The sequence below is a fragment of the Balaenoptera borealis genome (assembly GCF_965194805.1).
Source record: "Balaenoptera borealis genome assembly, chromosome: 14".
NCBI lineage: Eukaryota > Metazoa > Chordata > Mammalia > Artiodactyla > Balaenopteridae > Balaenoptera > Balaenoptera borealis.
In genome coordinates, this window is record NC_138875.1 from 14,550,811 (window position 1) to 14,569,046 (window position 18,236).

The 18,236-nt window shown below is 36.6% G+C and overlaps 1 long non-coding RNA gene across 1 annotated transcript; it reads left to right on the forward strand.

The window, feature by feature from the left end:
• The first annotated feature begins 3,291 nt into the window (after window positions 1–3,291).
• LOC309610322 lies at window positions 3,292–15,583 on the forward strand. Its single transcript, XR_014233851.1, has 2 exons — window positions 3,292–7,679; window positions 8,031–15,583. It is a non-coding gene; the product is annotated as an uncharacterized lncRNA (long non-coding RNA).
• The last annotated feature ends 2,653 nt before the right edge of the window (window positions 15,584–18,236 follow it).

Genomic DNA, 18,236 nt, shown 5'->3' on the forward strand with positions numbered 1-18,236 from the left:
ATCTCTGTGTGTGTAATGACATACATATTATATTAGTAAAACTGTATTGGTGGGGCTTCCCTGGTGGCGCAGTGGTTGAGAATCTGCCTGCCAATGCAGGGGACACGGGTTCGAGCCCTGGTCTGGGAAGATCCCACATGCCGCGGAGCAGCTAGGCCCGTGAGCCACAATTACTGAGCCTGCGCGTCTGGAGCCTGTGCTCCGCAACAAGAGAGGCCGCGATAGTGAGAGGCCCGCGCACCGCCATGAAGAGTGGCCCCCGCTTGCCACAACTAGAGAAAGCCCTCACACAGAAACGAAGACCCAACACAGCCATAAATAAATAAATAAATAAATTTTTTAAAAAAACAAAAACTGTATTGGTGTATAATTTATAAATAACTATATACTGGGGTAAATTTTAAAAATCTTTAAAATTTATAATTTTTATTTCAATTTTATGATTGATTAGAAAAGTCTAGAGAAATAGCTGCCTTGCACATTCAGTTCAGGCCACTTAGAAGAATGGCCAGACAGAACAGGACAAAAACTGTTTTATTGAAACATCTGAATTGATTCTTAACAGGTCTGTGGCCCAGCTGGTTCTAGGACAAAGATTGAAGTCAGAATACTTGGAAGATTCCACCTCACTGAAAGGTAAGGTGCTGATATAAGAGGTAGGCAGCCAAGATCAGAACAACAAAATCTGTAGTCATCAGTGCTGAGAAGTTCCAGGAACCTTTAACAATACACTTTTTTGTTTCTGTTTTACTTTTTGTTTTTATGTTTTGGGCTGTTGTTTTCAATAGGGATTTTTAAAACAATATAATAGGAATGATTCTAAGTAGAGAGATTTCCTTAAAACTGGATTGCTGAGACATTTATCTTTGCTACAGCTGCTAAAGGCAAACAGCCTAGGATTTGCTGGCACAACTACGAACTCTTTCATTTGTAAAATATGCATTGAATGTGTAATACTTTAACTCTAGCATTCAATACCTGTGCCACAGGTAAAGGTTAATATCTCCCCAGTAGGCTTTAAAACTGTAGACAATATCTGGTTTTTGTTTGTTTGTTTTAAGTAAAATCAGTACTGTGACTAAGGAAGCTGGTTTGTTTTGATTTTGTTTAATGTGAATATTGCATTAAAGCGATAGTTCTCAACCATGAGCAATTTTACCTCCCCCTAACCCCATCCATGGGAACACTTGGCAATGTCTGGAAACATTTGGTCATCACAACTTGGGGGCTAGGGGTGCTACTGGCATTTGATGGGTAGAGACTAGGGATGCTGGTAAACATTTTACAATGCATGGGGCAGTACCCCACAACAAAGAATTAACTGGCCCAAAATGTCACTGGTGCTGTACTGAGAATCCCTGCACTAAAAGGATCGTCCTGTTTATCCATACTTATTTCTTGTGTTCAGAAAAAATATTTTTTAAATAGCCTTTTCCAATTACTTTTTTAGATTCCCTTTGCATTTTCTCTCTCTCCTATAATATCTCTGTTCATATGAACACATTGTGTACCAAGGCATTTTTAATCCTAATTTTATGACCATTTTATTGTTATTATATTTGTTCTAGTTAAATAATTTCTCCTCTTTTCTTTATCAAGTATAACTATAGCAGCTGAACAATTGCTGCTACTTTTCTTTTCAACCTACTTTGTTATTAATAGGAGTAAATATTAAACACTGTGGGATCCATTTAAGAGGAAGTGCTCTGTGATACACATTCTCACTTAAAAATTACCATTATCCACATGAATAAATAAATTTCCAAGCAAGTGACTGAGCTATTTAGTCCTCTTCACTTCATTTTTTTCTCATACAGTTTCTTTCTCTGCTGAAAAGTGGCAATGTTTTATCTTACTTGATTAGTTTTGAAACTTTTCCTCATAGCATTAAATCCTCATCCACATACTTTTGTGAGGCTCTAGTTACTTCAATGACCTACCTTGCTTTTCTTCACTGCTCCTAATAGCTTTCCACGCCAGAATCCATTCTCTAACTCATATTTACAATTTGATAAAAAGCTGGGTAACTATGGCAAAAGAAAATGTTACTTGCATTGTTCAAAAATTCATCTGCAATGTGGAAATTCTGACTTGAGAAGAGACCATATCGACAAATAAAGGCTACTCTAGCTGTAGAAAGAATCAATTTAACAGGATAATAAGTTGATCCTAAGAGAAGAATTTGTAATAGAAATAACACAAAAACTGCTTTTGGAGCAGATACAATTCTCAACCAAAAAAAGCGGGAACAAATATTCTATAACTTTAGGTGGTAGTATAGCACTGTATTTATTTTGAAGTCACCTTAGAACTTGTATGTAAATATACAAACACTAGATTTTAAATAAAAATGATTGTAAAATTTAGCAATCACTAGAAACAGCTATTGATGAGATGTATGAAGCTCTTATGGGGAAAAAAGAATTCAAAGAACTGCAGGAGTAATTTAGGACAATGCAATGATTATGGAGAAATCATTTTTGAAGAATGCCATTCCCAATACATACACACAAACATGAAAAGTACAGTTTAGAAGAAAATAAAGCAGAAATAGAGTGGTACAAAAGGCATGCAGATTTTTTTTTAAATGAAATGATAAAACATATAAATAAGACCAAAGCATCATCAGAAAAAAATTACATTTTTAATAGCAGCTAAAACTTTAGGATAATCACAAAATGGAAACAGTCGAAATCTCCACATTTAAAAATAACAAAGCAAATATCAGAGAGATTTATGTCTAGTGTACCTTACGTAATTAATGATACAACAATTTGTTTAATGTTTGTTCTATAACAAACTCTATGAAAGATGGTGCTGGGGAGGAAAAGCTTTTCCTCTACCCTTTTAGGCTTTTTGGGATGGTCTAAGAATTAAATCGACATGTGACAGATTAACAGGAGAAAAAAAAATTTAATTACATACATACAATAGAGGGGCTCCATAAGCACATGAGACCCACAGACAGACAGTTGAGGGGTGAGGGATCTGGGACTTCTAAGTGGAGGAAGGCAGGTCATAGGCAGATGAAAAGAGCAGAGGTTTGGTAAACGTATATTTGCCAGGCCATGCAAGTCTTTCCGACGTAAAAAGAATTTATCTTCAGTAGTAGCTGTCTTCACGGGGCAGGCTCCCCATCTAAAGTCTTTTAGGTAGTTAAGGAGGAGATAAAAAGAAAAACTTCCTGAGTCTTTTATTTCTCAAGAACCAGCTCCAGACGATCCTCATGCCAAAGAGACACACTTCGAGCTGGCAAATTTTGCTCCCCTGCAGTGGAGACTTGCTCTGGGATCTAGCACTGTGCCAGGAAATGGACAGCTGATCACTACAGATTTCAAAGGCATTTATACTCCAAACTGGGGGAGGCTTCCTGGAGGAGCTGGACCTTAACTAACAGATAAAATATAGACATGCAGTGAATAGAGTAGACATTTCAGAGAGGAGGAAATGGCACAGGCAAAAGAGAAATTGTGGTAAGAATGTAATAACAGTAAAAGTTCAGTTGGGTTTAAGGCACGTGAAGAGCGGTAGCAGGAAATCAGATTATATAGATATTTAGGTAGTTCAGTAGGACTTAATTGCTTAAGAGTTACTGGGAAAATTAGAATTACCAATCCCATTCTATCGTTCTTACAGCATTTTAGATTTGGGGGAAATACCCCAGGTCATGGATACCAAAAAGTCATGAACCTTTGCCTCCTTCAACTTCTTTCTCTTGAGAAGTCAAATTAGGAAGTTTAGAAATTGGATAATGTTCAGCATGTGTCCTTTGACAGTTTATTTGAACTGAGAATTGTTTAATTATTTTGGATTTGTTATTTCAGATGCTTTAGAATATGCACATCCCTTGAAGTGTCAGACTCAGGTTTCAAATTGTACTTAAATTCTCATCCAGCAAGGACATTCTTTCTTTCTTCAAGACTTGACCATAGTATATGAGCTAGACACTGTGCCAGATATTTTAAAGCAGAAAGAGTTGATATTTATATAGCATCCTATAAAATGTCCTCCTGGGATTGAAACTGATATGAGTCAGGGAGCCTTATGTTAAAGTGTTAAGGATTTTCAGGTGTAAAGAAATTATAAGGTTTCAGGAAGGGAGATAAGCTCTTGGTCAATTAAGTAAATATGTAAGGAACTTAATAGAAAATACATTTTCAACTCCAGATTTCAGGATCTGGAGTCTGCCATCTCTGATTATCTATGATATTGGAGACTTTCATGCCTTAGAAGTTTGGCTGAGAAGAAGATTGTAATATGTTTCAACTCTACTCAGAAAATAAAGTTAAATAAAGTAAACAAATTAATTAATTAGCAAATGTAATAAAGTGGCTAAAGCTGCCTAGTACATCAGTAATAAAGTTAAGCACCAGTCTAGTGGTTCTTCTTTAACTCACAGTGTACTTCAGTGCCGTGCTTTCTGTGGAATTAGGTGAACATAAGATAATTTATTCTTGCACACCCTCACCTTTTTAGGTTTTCACCTGTCCCTGTGTTTGTAAAGAGCTAAATAGCAGAAAAGAGGACTGGCCAAGTTACAAACGAACTCTATCATCAATGGGATGCATGAGGTTAAATTTATTTTGAGTCTGACATCATCCAGAGGAGTTACTAGTTCACGTTGATAGAAAAACAGGTCACAAAATAATAAAAAATACACTCTGGGATCTTCACACGAAAGATTGAAAGAAGCAAAATACAGTAGTAACATGGGCCTTTAAGTAGCTCATTCTTGTGCCTGCCAAAGGTTCAGCATCTTTTTAGGAAAGATCTCTTGACACTTTCCTGATGGTAGAAGATAAAATGTTGCATTCCAAAGCACGCACATATGTCTTACTGGAAGACAATGTAACTGTAACCTGCGGTTATATGCCTTGATTTAAAAACCTTTGTTGGCTTCTAACTGTGAAGATTTTCAAGCTGACAAAGGATATGGACTTGTGTCTCTATTCTGTTGTAAAAAAAAAAAAAAATCAAGTGTGTTAAGTTATTCTTTCTGCATGAAAAAAACTTGAATATCAGCAGTAAAGCTGTATGTCAGTGTATATTAAATATTCATATCCTTGCTAAGAAGCTATCCCTCTGTACAGTATTTCGCCTATAAAGTTTTATTTTCTTTTATTTTTACTTTAGGACATCCTCCTATATGTTTTCCTATTCTTCTGTTTTTCATACTTGTTTTGTGTTTTTGCCTATATTGCTTTAAACCTATAATAAATTATGTATAATAGAAAAAGTGCTTAAAAACATTTTCAGATATATTTCCATATCATGTAAATATTGTTGTTCTAGAGGCTTTCCTCTCCCCATCCTCGTTCCCCTTTGAAGAAATGACTTTCTGGGTTTCAATAAATACTCTCCGAAACAAGGAAGTCATTTTTCAGCTTTGCCAGTCAAACGAGATTTTTTTCGTTTGTTTGTTTGTTTGTTTAAATTGGCAGCAGGACAATAAGCTTGAAAACCCGGCTTTATCAAGAGAGGGGGGATTTTCTTTAGCATATCAGAATGCAGCCTGGCAGTCTTAGATGACACAGGTACATCCATAAGACTCTATTTTCCCATGACAACTAGTGCTTGAGAGTTGCTACATAGGGTAGGAGGGACAAAAGGCAGCAGGGTTAAAACCTGCTTCATCTTGATTGGAGTAGAGAAAAAATAAAAGGGAGAGACACACAGGTGCACAGGTGTGAGAGACAAGTGGCCTGAAGGTTTAGTTCTTTTTTAACTGAACTTGTCCGAATGAGGATGTATGTCAGAAACCACCTGAATGTTCAAACATATGAGATGGTTTAAATGAATTATGGTACTTCTCAGTGTAATATTATATACTCTTTAAGAAAAAATGGCAGTAGTTTTGTTTAACTACTGGTAAAAATAAGTTTGATTAAAATGATGTTTAACATAAAGAAGTAAGGGAATCTTTGGAATTCAATTGTGAATGTGTGCTAGGCTCAGGGGAATTGCGTTGGTTGTCAGGTAACTTCTCTTTCTCTCTCTCTCTTTCTAAATAGTAATTGTCTCTTTGACTTTGCTTCTCATTGTGTATCTGCTTCACTATTCACTTTCTCTCTAATCTGTTTTTCAGTTCATTGATCTACTTACATATTGTCCTTAAACAATGGCCTCAACCCCCAAGATTTTCCGTTTGTTTTCCAGTTGACTTCCTGTGCCCAAATTCTTATATTTTTGAGCCATCTCTCATGTGTCTACCTTGGATCAGAAGTTCATAGTTGACCCAGTGAGCAGTAGCTGCAGGGTACAAGAGGTCACAGAGGGCATAAAGTGGCCTATTTTAGGGTCATGGATAAGATGAGATTTTTGTGATGAGGATGTAAGAGAGAAGATTATATTTCTAGAATCAGCTGATATGAAGAAAAAAATCTGTTTAGTAAGGTTGGGAAATCCTGAATTCACCAAGATTAAGCAGTTTTCTTTAACATAGTACTACTGAGAATCTTTGATATATGTAAATATTCAGATTGGTAATTTCATACCCCAAATTAAATTGTCTAAAGACCTATCTTTTGTTTGCTTTTAAGAGCAATTCCTTGTATAGTTTTCGAACACATTTCAAAATTTATAGATCCATTTTGGAAGGGAATACTGTTTAAAAGAGTATCTTCCCATTTTTATTGAAATGCATATATTTAAATGTGAATATGCATATTCATTTGTTCATTCAAAATCCATTCAAGGCCTACTACGTGGCAAGCATTGTGCTGATGCCGGGAAGTAAAAGTTTACAGAGCACCACGATTTTTTTTTTTTTTTTTATTCATTTTTTTTTTTTTTGGCTGTGTTGGGTCTTCGTTTCTGTGCAAGGGCTTTCTCTAGTTGCGGCAAGCGGGGGCCACTCTTCATCGCGGTGCGCGGGCCTCTCATTATCGCGGCCTCTCTTGTTGCGGAGCACAGGCTCCAGACGCGCAGGCTGAGTAATTGTGGCTCACGGGCCTAGTTGCTCCGCGGCATGTGGGATCCTCCCAGACCAGGGCTCGAACCCGTGTCCCCTGCATTGGCAGGCAGATTCTCAACCACTGTGCCACCAGGGAAGCCCCGAGCACCACGACATTAATAGCTATTACTGCTGGGTAGAATAATCATGCAAAACCTTTTTTTTTTTTATTTAATTTTTGGCTTATCAATATTTTCTTCTTCAGTGAACTATACTATTTATTTGACAAAATAATAAAACGATTTTCTGAACTAAGTCACCCAAGATAAAAAGAAGCTCCAGAAGGAATTCTATTTCCATCACTAGTTATGATGTTGATATATCAGAGGCCACTAAGTCAGGGACCAGCTGAGTTTGGAAGTATACAGACACCACTTGTTATGAGGTTTATAACCAGCATGAGAATTTCTACGTTGTTGATATATATTTATAGGTCTATTTGCGTTCAAAGACACAACTGTCTCCTTAAACCACTTGAATCTACTTTACTGAAAATCCCCTCATATTACTGAGGCTTAAGTACACTGAGAATTAAAGAAAGAGTATTTGTGTTTTTACCATTGAAGTTGTCTTTACTTTGAAGAGGAGTCAGAGACCTTTTCATTTATAACATGATTAAAGGATTTAAACAACAAAGACTGTTTATATTATTTTGCTCAGTAGCTGAATTAATCATTCCTCTTCCCACGTACATGGAAAGATAGTACCTCCTGCATCTCAAAATTAGGTGAGGGCTTCCCTGGTGGCGCAGTGGTTGAGAATCTGCCTGCTAATGCAGGGGACATGGGTTTGAGCCCTGGTCTGGGAAGATACCACATGCCACGGAGCAGCTGGGCCCATGAGCCACAACTACTGAGCCTGCGCGTCTGGAGCCTGTGCCCCGCAACGGGAGGGGCCGCGATAGTGAAAGGCCCACGCACCGTGATGAAGAGCGGTCCCCGCACCGCGATGAAGAGTGGCCCCCACTTGCCATAACTAGAGAAAGCCCTCACACGAACCGAAGACCCAACACAGCCAAAAATAAATAAAAATAAATAAATAAAGTAGCTATAAAAAAAAATTAAAAAAAAAAAATTAGGTGAATATGTGGCCTGCTTTGGCCAATAACAACGTGAGCAGAAGTGACGGGTGCCACTTCCAGGTGGAAGCTTTACGAGTCAGTGTGCAATGGCCTTGCTCTCTCTTTCCCTTGGCCATCAATGATGGCTGTGTGAGAAGCCTGGTTCCAGGTGAAAAGATGCGGAGCAGAGCTTTCAAGCAGTAGGCGGTGTTTATGGAGAACAAGGGAAGGCTAATCTTTTGTGATATTAGACTACTGAGATTTTAGAGGATGTGCATCACTGTAGCACAGCTTTCCCCCTTTGACACGAGTAATTTTATTTAAGATAGCTTAATACAGTTTTCATAGTACTAAGAGTAGAGGCTCTGGAATCATACTTTATAGGTTCAAATCACAGCTGTCTCGTTAATTTCTTTTTGTGGTACTTTGGCACGTTACATATGCTTTCCTTTGCCTCGTTTTCCTCAAATGGGAACAATAATGCCTTTCTTTATAAGGGTCTCAGGAGGAGTAAATTTCATGACACACATATGGAAATAAATGAAGACCATCCAACAAGAACAGGTGAAGACTATGTATACATAGGATAGGAAGGGAGTCGGGCGCCATCACCTGGATTTTTCAGAGACTCAGAGGCAGGCAGAAGTGTGTAAAAGCTTTTTATTGAAAAAACGGAAGATTTTAAGTATGCCCTGGTTGGGTGTGGTTGGCCAGGAAACCCAGAGGCAGACTAATGAGAAGTGGGGCATCCTTGTAATGAGGAGAGCATGTTTGGGTTTCTCCAGTTGTCTCTAAGTTGGAATCAAAGGTAAAAATTAGGGAAGCTGGCAGTTTTTAAGTCCTGATTCTTGGGATTAATTGCTACAGAGATTATGATTTGGCTTCCTGGACTCATCGCTACAAATCGTGGGTCAGTGTTCTATTCTTACGTAAGATCTGGTTCGTTTGTAATCTCTCACATGTGAGATATGCATTGTAAATTATTTTGTACCATATCTAGCTATAATAAAATCAATAACTAATACTTATTATTTTTGTTATTATGATGTATATCATTAGTCCTAAAATAATTGTTAAAATTTATTCAGCCATTAGGTACTCCTTTTGATTTGAACTGACCTTTAGCTTCTCCCACCAATAGCTACATTTCTACATTATAGTGTCAGAACTAAATATTTTATTATAAATTAAAATAAATATTCTAAGTAGAAAGAGAAAGTAAGTGAAGCTACCCTCTTCTTAGACATCAGTTTCTTGTTGGCTGGGGTTTCCATCTTCCTGGAAAATTATGTATGATGTCTGTTACTTGGAAATGAAGGAGCTAAATTAAGTTAAGCTATTTCTAATGAGACTCAGGATATCTTGATGGTAAATGAACAAGAAGTACATGTTAGGAGAAAATTAGAATGAGACTAAGGAACACAGAAAATCTGAACTCTGCAGGGCATAGATCTCATTCCTGGTGCTCCAGGAGGCCTGCAAGAGAGCTATACTTTTTAGAAAAATAAACTATTTGAAACACTGTGTACTGTATTAAACTCTCTATTATAAAACTATTATAAAAAGTGTACAGGAGAAATATGACAAACATTCCTGGACTATCAGATTTAACAGAATATTAATATTATGCTAGGCTTCAATTATTTTCAAAATAAAAATATAAGTCATAGTTCTTGAAGTGTATTTTAAAGCCCTTTTCAAACACAGTCAGCTTCAGTACAGCCAAGAAGTTCTCACTAATCAGAACATAACCACTAATCAGTATATAATTTTTATACTTTCCTACATCTTTATATATTCATAATAAATATGTGGTATCATTTAAAAATTTTTTTACATTAATAGTAAATAGCAACAAACATTTCATACTCTGAAATGTTACTTAATTTGCATTTTTTCACTCAGCTTTAAATTAAATGTTGGTATATGGAAATGTAACTAATTCATTTTAATTATTCTGTATTCAAGAAATGTTTGAATGGTCTAAAATATATCTTTTCAATTAATAAACAGGGCTTTTTTTCATTTTTACAAACAATCCTCCAATTAGCAACTTAATATACTTCTCTGGGCACATGTGGTAGAATTTCTGTAGAATATGAATCTTAGAAATGCTAGATGCTATACATGTCATCACCTACCAGATATGTATTGCCAGCGTGCTTTCCAAAGTGCCGTATTACTCTATACACCAACGCAATGTTTATTAGAGACCTTATTGCTCTATATACCAACACAGTGATGCTTCTTATATTTTTCCAATCTAATGCATACGTGATAGGATATTGTGGTTTATTTTACATTTTATCAGTTACACTTTTTATAATTCTGTTCTCTCTCTGTTGTTCACATTGGATCATTTCTATTTTTCTATCTTCAAGTTCACTCTTTTACTCCTCTCACAATCGTTCTGCTACTAAGTTTCTTTGTTCTTAGTTATTGTATGTTCAGTTCTAAACTTCTAGAATTTGGTTCTTTACAGCTTCCATCTCTTTGCTGTGTTTTTCTAATTTTTCATTTGTGTTTTACGAATGTTCGTAGTTGCTGACTGGAGCGATTTTAGGTTAGCTGCTTTATTTATTTTTAAAATTTATTTTATCTATTTATTTTTGGCTGCGTTGGGTCTTCGTTGCTGTGTGCAGGCTTTCTCTAGTTGTGGCAAGCGGGGGCTACTCTTGGTTGCGGTGCGTGGGCTTCTCATTGCGGTGGCTTCTCTTGTTGCAGAGCATGGGCTCGAGGCGTGTGGGCTCACTAATTGTGGCTCCCGGGCTCTGGAACGCAGGCTCAGTAGTTGTGGCACACGGGCTTTGTTGCTCCACGGCATGTGGGATCTTCCCGGACCAGGGCTCAAACCCGCGTCCCCTGCATTGGCAGGTGGATTCTTAACCACTGCACCACCAGGGAAGCCCAGGATAGCTGCTTTAAAATACTTATTTGACAACTTCAACATCCATGTGATCTCAGTGTTGGCATCTGCTGATTGTAGTTGCTCAGTTGACTTGAGATTTTCCTGACTTTCCAAGTGACAAGTACTTTTGGACTGTATCCTGACATTTTGACTGTTATGTTATATGACTCTGATTCCTATTTAAATCTTCTATTTAAGCAGGTAGTCAACCTGTTATGTTCAGAAGTCCTGGTTCATTTGTGTGGGCTGTGGTTCAAATGTCAATTTAGTTTATAGAGCCTCTGCTTCACTTATGCGTTACTCAGAAGACAGGACTCTACCACAGTCTTCTTAGCACTGACTGGGGATTGAGGTTGTCAGAGTTCTGCTCACAGGTCGTTTGTATATTTTTGTCTAGGGCTTTTTGTTGTGATTGGCAGGAGAGAGAAAATGAAAGGTATTTCTTCCATCTTGTCTTGCTCATCATTTACTTTTTATGTGCTATTTCAACATATAAACTTATTAGTCTTTTCTCTGGAATGAAAGCACACCTTGTTCTACCTAGAATCCCTTTTATTAATCTTCCCCAATTTCTTTCACCAGTTAAGAAGAAGACAATTTTCCAATTCAAATAGAGATTTGTTAGCAGTTCTAAATTAGAAAGCTTTGGGAAGCTCTGTTGCTTTAACCGTCATTCTGAACTTCTCTGTTAAATGTCTTAAATTAGAATCCAGAGATTTCTTGATTCTATTCTCTCAAATCAAATAACCATTGAAATGACAAAGTGCGTACTTGTGGCGAAGGACTGCCTGCTGGAATATTATTACTTAGCATGCCATCTCCCAAGAGCCAAGTATCAATTTATTTAGGTCATACTCACACTCTCAGCTGTGATTCACTCTACAGATAAATTGAAAGGTAGTGATAACATTTTGTCACTGGTTGATGGGCAATCCCATTGTTGTAAGTAAAAGAGGAAAGTGAACAAATGATATGTCTGAACATTTTGTTGTAGAATATTAAACACTTCTCCCTCAAATCATGCCTGCAGTCTCTGTAGCCATAGAATCAACTCTACATAAAGCTGCTATTTCACTTTTCTGGAAGCCAAGAGCCATAAATTCTTTGCTTTCCAGGAGATTACAGTTTTAAGTGTGTGATAAGTTTCATTTTAGTTGCTGGACTGAATGTCATTTAAATATTTTTGATACCAAATGGATGGATGATCATAACATCTTGGGAGATTATCTACAAAATGATACTAAGCAATACTGGAGCATTAAAGATGAATTCACTTACAATTCATTTCCAGTTGTAATAAAGAAAAATTAAGGAAATCCAAATGATATCTATATATAATCTTGAATTTTGATTGCCTCAAAAAAGGCAAATGACTAACTTCAGGTGTATCAGAATTTTACTATGATTTTAAATTCCAGCCAACCCAACAAATGTGTATTAACTTGTTTTCTGCTCATAGTTTTGCTTCTGAATGTTCACTTTCACATGGCTTTATACTAAAGCTTGAATGGGTCCAGGAGCTGGAAAGCGTGTTAAAACGGTTGTGGTTTATAGTCTCTAGAATTCAAGATGGTATGTTTCATGATATACCAGCAAGCCTATTTAAATACATAAAATAAGAGGTGATTCAAACCTCTTACAAAGGCTTTATAATATACACATGACTAGAGAAATAAAAAACATATTCAAATCCTAAAAATAGCATAAGAAATCTGAACAGCATGTTCTAATTCCATCTATGTGTTTTTGTCTGGTAAATATAATTTGTAGCAAGTGAATTTTAGAGGGCTGGGAGTCATTCACTTAGGTAGACCTATATAGGACACATGTATCATGCAGACAGTGTCCTATGTAAGAGTGCCCGGTCAAAGAGTCACATGGTGCTAAATTCTAGCCATGCTTTTTACCCTAAATTGGAAGACTTGTTGGATTGAGTTTACCTGAAGGAGAGGTCTATTTCTAATTCCTACTGAGGCCTGTTAGAGACTAAAAATGACTCTAAATTTAGGGTCTAGTCTTGAAAAGTTCCATTTACTAGGTTATAATACACATCTATTCCCATTACAATATTCCTTCATCCATGTGTACATTTGCATGTATAAGGACACACTTTTATAGCTTTATTTTTTCTTTGAGATTTGACATTTTTGCAGAATTTTCTGAGATTCTTTACAATAAGTGCTTAAGTTCTCCTATCAGATATTCAGGATGAGAAATCCCAGCCTCAGTCACTAGACCATCAAGTAGATGTTTGTTTTCTATCTTACGTTATAATTGCTACCTATATTTTAGTTACAATTAGATTAGACTTTAATTAAAATTAGAATAAAACTCAATTTCTTCTGTGTAAAAGGCATGGAAAGAACACTGCACTGGGAATTAGGAATTATGGCTCAGTACTGACTGCTGTTGTGTGAAATTGGTCCAATAGCTTAGTTAGCTGGACATCAAGTTGTTGTTTTTGCTGTTTTTAAATCTGTATAATCGAGAAATGCTAATAATTTAATCTAAGCTATTTAGACCGACTAGGGGTCTTGAATTGATTATAAGAAGTGGAAACTGGCACTAATTTTAGAGCTTTCTGCAACCTTTTCCTGTTTGGGTGCTCATGACTTTTACTGTCTGTTGAGGAAGAAGCCACATGAATAAATGAACTAGGGAAATTTTTAAAGGGAGGAGGTATAATTGCTTGATACTTTAGGGGACGCCATACAGATGCTCTGAATTTTAGAACGGAAGGGTTATTGATTGAGTTGCGGTATTTTGGGATGTGAAAATTCATAGTTTCCTGTTGATGTGTAATTGGAGACATGGCTATTTTAAGAGACAAATATTTTGTCCTCAAGAAAGCAGGGAGGTCAGAAGAAATGATTCCACATTGTTTTCATCTGGGCTGCTGGCATCAAGACCTTGTGAGATGTGGGAAATGCTCTAGGGCAAGACAGCTTTTCCTACTGATATTTCCTTTGAACACTAAAGGATACAGCTTGGAGTGATGCAGCGGGATATGATTTGTCATATTCTTTTGTACTGATGAAATCTGTGACTCCAATTTTGGTAAGAGTTTATGACATATTGGATTATTTTCATTATAGAAGGGAAGATAGGAAAAATAAATGGTTTAATTTCTCATTAGAATGAAGGCCAAGAGAAGTCTGAAGAAGGTTGTTTGTCCAAATTGATGTGGTGGTTCATAATTTATTATTGACCCTGCTATATATGGTCAATTAATCTCGGTTATTTATACTCTGATCAAAAATAATATTACTCCAAATAGCTCTGATGCAAGTCACAAAGAATCTGGCCTTTGGGGTGCCAAGGAAAACCAAATGTAAGGTCCTAAAAGCTGTGTTCACTTGCTCTGATACGCTCACTCTATTCTGCTGTGTAAAAAATGATTATATTTATCCACATGATGGATATACAAAATATAATCTCTGCATTTGCAAATGATTTGCTAGTTACAGAGCTCAAAAAAAAGCCAAAAATAAACTCACTCTCGACCACTTTTATTAGCAAGTTATTTACTTGCTTATGGATGTCAGATTAGAGAAGTATTTCCATTTCACTGTTATGACTAGTACAGATTTTTAAATGGCCCAAACGTCTCTTCACAACACTAAGGGAATATGTGTGTATTGCTGAGCAGCAAGCTGTTGGCATGAAAATCCCAGTGGCTCAAAAGATCATAGCTTTGGAAGCTCAGGTGATTTTGCGAGAAAAAAAAAAAAAAGTCTTAGGAGAAGAGAGAGCTGCGTTCTGCTCGTCACATTACTGGTAACTGACCATGTAATCTTGCCCTTCTTTCCTACTTTTGAAAAATAATTAGGTCATATTTAGGGGTCCTTCAGATCGATTTATACAATTATATTTCTGCAGACATATGTGTTTACTATCAGTATTGGGTGTACTAATATGGTTGCTTCTCCTGATCGGATGACTTTCCTGCACTGATTTTGGAGACTTACCATGGGAGCAGTTGTCCTTTAAGGACTATCAGTGGTGGTCTCCAAAGAGAATACATCAATATCAATAGACAATAAAAATAGGACAAGGATATAAATATACACAGTCAATCCTCATTATTTGTATATTCCATATTTGCAAATGGGCCTACTCGATAAAATTTATTGCAACCCCCAATTTAATACGCATGGTGCTTTTGCGGTCCTTCACAGACATGTGCAAAGCAGCAAAAAAAACTAGAGTCTCTTGGCATGAATGTTCCCAGTGGAAGTCAAACAAGGCAGCTCTCTGCCTTCTTGTTTCAGTTCTAACACTATAAACAAGTGTCTTGTTCATGATCTATTAAGTGCTGCGTTTTTCTCATTTTGTGCTTTTTGTCAGCAATTTCTCTGTTTAAAATGACCCCCAAGCATAGTGCTGAAGTGCTATCTACTGTCCCTAAGCTGGAGAAGGCTGTGATGTGCCTAATGGAAAAAATACGTGTTAGATAAGCTTCATCCAGGCATGAGTTGTGTTGTTGGTCATGAGTTCAATGTTAGTGAATCAACAATATATATTAAATAAGGTGTCTTTAAACAGAAACCCGAATAAAACAAGGTTATGTATTGATCCTATAGGATCAGAAGCTCACAGGTATTTTGGCTAGGAGCAATGGTTCCGTATTCACTAACTCATTTTTCACAGTGACTTTATAGAACGTAACTACCATAGATAACGAGAATTGATTATATATATAGAGGAGGTTCCAGGCACCAAAACATTTGTGTGTATGTATGTGTGTGTATTTCTCTAAACGAGGCCCCTAAATTATTGAGACCTTCCCTCCAGGTGTTTGGGCCAGTATGAAGCCATGTAAAGGAAGTCATCAGGAAATTTCGTGTACGGGACCTATGTCATGACATCCAAATGTGATTTGATATCTATCTTCAGCCTGATTCTGAATTAATATTATCATTTACTTTCAGCATATGGAGTATCTAATGGAAGCTGACTTTAAATGGCATGATGTGCAATCATAGGTAGTATTCCTCATAATGTATGAATGCATGCTAAATGGCATTAGAAAGCATAGTGTGGAACGTGTTAATTGATACTGAATAATGTATAGCTGACAGTCTAGGAATAATTTTCTTGATTTTACATCATGACAAAATTTTCCGTGAGAGCTTCCATGCCAGCGCTGGAAGAGTATGCACACTTGTCTATGCCTTTAACATATGTTTATATCAGTAAACGGGGATTAGAGATGGCATCTACTTGCTGAATGAGTTTCTAAGATTTGTAGAGTTAGAAGGTTTGTGCAGTCATTAAAGTTATTATTTGAGTCATGAATATCACAGAACTTTACTAACCATAGCAGAGTTTAGGATCAGGATTTGGGATTTGCAACCTAAATGTCCTTCTGCACGTCCTTCAGTCTATAAATAACATAAGCTGTCTACCATAGTGGATAATTTGAGGAGAAAACCAGCCTAGAGGGTGTAAGAAGTAGCTATTGGGATAGAAAGTGCTGTTAGTGTTACTGAATGGTTTGAGATTCTGTTAATTTTTCACCTTGTGTGTTCCTGTGACCACGGTTTCATGGATAAGAGAGAATGTAAGAGGAATGAGGAAAATTGGAGAGAAAGCACAATGACTAAGGCAGCTCAAGGGATACAGAAAGTCCCAGACCTAAGTGTTTAGTTTGCACCTTCAGATTCACCAAGTAAATTTAAGCAACCCCCTCCCAAGATTTTTCCGTGAAAACCACAGTGGAAATAACCATTCTTTGCTTTACCACCACCCAAAGTGGTTACTGAGAAACTCCTGAAAGTTCATACGCACAATAGGAACTGACAATGTATCCCCTTGCCCTCCAAACGGGATACTGATGGGATACTGACTGCCCAGGCAGAGGTACTTCTGAGCCTGCCACGCTTCGCTATTCAAATAAAATGGCTTCATTTGACCTTCACGTGCAGAAAAGCATTATTTAATTATTATTCCCACCTCCATCTTTTTCTCACTTGTTCTATTGTAATAAGGTAGATATTGTCTCATGTTTAAATTGACAAATTGAAATTTCAATTCTTATTAAACACCTTAGGAAACTAAATATTTATTCCATAAAATATTTTATTTTGAATTACTGTTGCAAAAATATATTTTTTAAATAATTAAACATTTCATTTGCAGATACTGCACATGCAGACCCAGAACTAAGGGGAGGCCCTTGCCTCTGGTGCAACATTTTAAGGAAACAACCTCCCTACACAAAAAAACCCTCAGTAGTCAAGATACGTAATTTTAATATAATATTTTTAAAAATCAGAATTAATGCAAAAATCCATCATGAATAAAATATTAATAAATTAAAGACAAAATTGGTATGGGTATTAATTCACTCATTCATTCCAAAAATATTTATTGAATGCTAACTAGGGCAAAGAATATTGTATGTGCTGGGAATACAGCAGCAAACAACAATAGCTCAAGGTTCCTGCCATCGGGTAACATTTAGAACAGAGGGGCTTTAGGAGGTCACCTGTCCCCTTTTAAAAACACTGTGTATCAATTAGGTAAAAGTCATTTTCAAAGCTAGTCTCATTTATGAGGTTTATAACAAAAGCAAAAATCAGGAAAGGGGTTTTAAGACTATCATGAGTACTGTCCTTAACTAAAAAAGAAAAGAAAATAGAACCTGTTAGTGATTGTAGCCAAAAGAGATGGAGGAATGGCTGCCACAGACCGGGGTGCCAGAAAGAGGTTTAAGATTCAAAAAAAATATATGACTTTTCTTTGTTGATTGTTTGGACAACTACTTCTGAGTACCTATCACCGCCAAAAATTTTTCTAGGCCTCAGGATATGAAGCAGAGCAAGATAGGCAAAATTCTTGGTAAAATATTTTAGTCATCACTTGGGAGAGGTTATCTCACTTTCCAATGATTTTTCTCCCAAGACTGTGGCCAGAAGAACCATTTTTCTGCAAGGAGAAAACGGAGTGGAGTCTTTTTGGGGTAATAGATAATTACATCCCTTTTTTCTCCCAATTTCTACCTAACTGACTAGTACAGACCTTTGCTAAAGAAAGTGTGATCCTCAGATCACCAGCACAGATACCACTTGGGAGCTTGTAAAATGAAGAATCTCATACCCTACTCACATCTACTGAGTCAGAATTTACATTTTAACAAGATCCCCAATCGGCACATTAAAATTTAAGGAACAAAAATAATAAATGTTTAAGAAGAAAAACAGTACCCATAATTTCATCTCAGAAGTTTATTTTTTCCCACTTCTTAAATTCCTGCCCATATCCACACATACTTTATATATAATCTTAGCCAGAGTTCATAAAATTTCATTTTT